This window comes from Scyliorhinus torazame, unplaced genomic scaffold (genome assembly GCF_047496885.1).
Source record: "Scyliorhinus torazame isolate Kashiwa2021f unplaced genomic scaffold, sScyTor2.1 scaffold_70, whole genome shotgun sequence".
Taxonomy (NCBI): Eukaryota; Metazoa; Chordata; class Chondrichthyes; order Carcharhiniformes; family Scyliorhinidae; genus Scyliorhinus; species Scyliorhinus torazame.
In genome coordinates, this window is record NW_027307797.1 from 859,905 (window position 1) to 863,663 (window position 3,759).

Here is a 3,759-nt window from a genome sequence, read left to right on the forward strand (position 1 = left end):
AGTGGTCCCTGGGTGGTTTATCTTTATTTACAGTGGTCTCTGGGTGGTTTATCTTTATTTACAGTGGTCCCTGGGTGGTTTATCTTTATTTACATTGGTCTCTGGGTGGTTTATCTTTATTTACACTGGTCCCTGGGTGGTTTATCTTTATTTACAGTGGTCCCTGGGTGGTTTATCTTTATTTACAGTGGTCCCCGAGTGGTTTATCTTTATTTACAGTGGTCCCCGGGTGGTTTATCTTTATTTACAGTGGTCCCTGGGTGGTTTATCTTTATTTACAGTCGTCTATGGGTGGTTTATCTTTATTTACACTGGTCCCTGGGTGGTTTATCTTTATTTACAGTGGTCCCTGGGTGGTTTATCTTTATTTACAGTGGTCCCCGAGTGGTTTATCTTTATTTACAGTGATTCCCGGGTGGTTTATCTTTATTTACAGTGGTCCCTGGGTGGTTTATCTTTATTTACAATGGTCCCTGGGTGGTTTATCTTTATTTACAGTGGTCTCTGGGTGGTTTATCTTTATTTACTGTGGTCCCTGGGTGGTTTATCTTTATTTACAGTGGTCCCTGGGTGGTTTATCTTTATTTACAGTGGTCTCTGGGTGGTTTATCTTTATTTACAGTGGTCCCTGGGTGGTTTATATTTATTTACAGTGGTCCCTGGGTGGTTTATCTTTATTTACAGTGGTCTCTGGGTGGTTTATCTTTATTTACAATGGTCCCCGGGTGGTTTATCTTTATTTACAGTGGTCTCTGGGTGGTTTATCTTTATTTACAGTGGTCCCTGGGTGGTTTATATTTATTTACAGTGGTCCCTGGGTGGTTTATCTTTATTTACAGTGGTCTCTGGGTGGTTTATCTTTATTTACAGTGGTCTCTGGATGGTTTATCTTTATTTACAGTGGTCCCTGGGTGGTTTATCTTTATTTACAGTGGTTCCCTGGGTGGTTTATCTTTATTTACAGTGGTCCCTGGGTGGTTTATCTTTATTTACAGTGGTTCCCGGGTGGTTTATCTTTATTTACACTGGTCCCTGGGTGGTTTATCTTTATTTACAGTGGTCCCTGAGTGGTTTATCTTTATTTACAGTGGTCCCCGGGTGGTTTATCTTTATTTACAGTGGTCCCTGGGTGGGTTCTCTTGATTTACAGTGGTCTCTGGGTGGTTTATCTTTATTTACAGTGGTCCCTGGGTGGTTTATCTTTATTTACAGTGTTCCCTGGGTGGTTTATCTTTATTTACAGTGGTCTCTGGGTGGTTCATCTTTATTTACAGTGGTCCCTGGGAGGTTTATCTTTATTTACAGTGGTTCCTGGGTGGTTTATCTTTATTTACAGTGGTCCCTGGGTGGTTTATCTTTATTTACAGTGGTCCCTGTGTGGTTTATCTTTATTTACAGTGGTCCCTGGGTGGGTTCTCTTGATTTACAGTGGTCTCTGGGTGGTTTATCTTTATTTACAGTGGTCCCTGGGTGGTTTATCTTTATTTACAGTGGTCCCTGGGTGGTTTGTCTTTATTTACAGTGGTCCCTGGGTGGTTTATCTTTATTTACAGTGGTCCCTGGGTGGTTTATCTTTATTTACAGTGGTCCCTGGGTGGTTTATCTTTATTTACAGTGGTCCCTGGGTGGTTTATCTTTATTTACAGTGGTCCCGGGTGGTTTATCTTTATTTACAGTGGTCCCTGGGTGGTTTATCTTTATTTACAGTGGTCCCTGGGTGGTTTATCTTTATTTACAGTGGTCCCCGGGTGGTTTATCTTTATTTACAGTGGTCCCTGGGTGGTTTATCTTTATTTACAGTGGTCCCTGGGTGGTTTATCTTTATTTACATAATTCCCTGGGTGGTTTATCTTTATTTACAGTGGTTCCTGGGTGGTTTATCTTTATTTACAGTGGTCCCCGGGTGGTTTATCTTTATTTACAGTGGTCCCTGGGTGGTTTATCTTTATTTACAGTGTTCCCTGGGTGGTTTATCTTTATTTACAGTGGTCCCTGGGTGGTTTATCTTTATTTACAGTGGTCCCTGGGTGGTTTATCTTTATTTACAGTGGTCTCTGGGTGGTTTATCTTTATTTACAGTGGTCCCCGGGTGGTTTATCTTTATTTACAGTGGTCCCTGGGTGGTTTATCTTTATTTACAGTGGTCCCTGGGTGGTTTATCTTTATTTACAGTGGTCCCTGGGTAGTTTATCTTTATTTACAGTGGTCCCTGGGCGGTTTATCTTTATTTACAGTGGTCCCTGGGTGGTTTTTCTTTATTTACAGTGGTCCCTGGGTGGTTTATCTTTATTTACAGTGGTCACTGGGTGGTTTATCTTTATTTACAGTGGTCCCTGGGTGGTTTATCTTTATTTACAGTGGTCCCGGGTGGTTTATCTTTATTTACATTGGTCTCTGGGTGGTTTATCTTTATTTACAGTGGTTCCTGGGTGGTTTATCTTTATTTACAGTGGTCCCTGGGTGGTTTATCTTTATTTACAGTGGTCCCCGGGTGGTTTATCTTTATTTACTGTGGTCCCCGGGTGGTTTATCTTTATTTACTGTGGTCCCTGGGTGGTTTATCTTTATTTACAGAGGTCCCCGGGTTGTTTATCTTTATTTACAGTGGTCCCCGGGTGGTTTATCTTTATTTACTGTGGTCCCCGGGTGGTTTATCTTTATTTACAGTGGTCCCTGGGTGGTTTATCTTTATTTACAGTGGTCCCCGGGTGGTTTATCTTTATTTACAGTGGTCCCTGGGAGGTTTATCTTTATTTACATAATTCCCTGGGTGGTTTATCTTTATTTACAGTGGTCCCTGGGTGGTTTATCTTTATTTACAGTGGTCCCTGGGTGGTTTATCTTTATTTACATAATTCCCTGGGTGGTTTATCTTTATTTACAGTGGTCCCCGGGTGGTTTATCTTTATTTACAGTGGTCCCCGGGTGGTTTATCTTTATTTACAGTAGTTCCTGGGTGGTTTATCTTTATTTACAGTGGTCCCCGGGTGGTTTATCTTTATTTACAGTGGTCCCTGGGTGGTTTATCTTTATTTACAGTGGTCCCCGGGTGGTTTATCTTTATTTACAGTGGTCCCTGGGAGGTTTATCTTTATTTACATAATTCCCTGGGTGGTTTATCTTTATTTACAGTGGTCCCTGGGTGGTTTATCTTTATTTACAGTGGTCCCCGGGTGGTTTATCTTTATTTACAGTGGTCCCTGGGTGGTTTATCTTTATTTACATAATTCCCTGGGTGGTTTATCTTTATTTACAGTGGTCCCTGGGTGGTTTATCTTTATTTACAGCGGTCCCTGTGTGGTTTATCTTTATTTACAGTGGTCCCTGGGTGGTTTATCTTTATTTACAGTGGTCTCTGGGTGGTTTATCTTTATTTACAGTGGTCTCTGGGTGATTTATCTTTATTTACAGTGGTCCCCGGGTGGTTTATCTTTATTTACAGTGGTCCCTGGGTGGTTTATCTTTATTTACAGTGGTCCCTGGGTGGTTTATCTTTATTTACAGTGGTCCCCGGGTGGTTTATCTTTATTTACAGTGTTCCCTGGGTGGTTTGTCTTTATTTACAGTGGTCCCTGGGTGGTTTATCTTTATTTACAGTGGTCTCTGGGTGGTTTATCTTTATTTACAGTGGTCCCTGGGTGGTTTATCTTTATTTACAGTGGTCCCTGGGTGGTTTATCTTTATTTACAGAGGTCCCTGGGTGATTTATCTTTATTTACAGTGGTCCCTGGGTGGTTTATCTTTATTTACAGTGGTCCC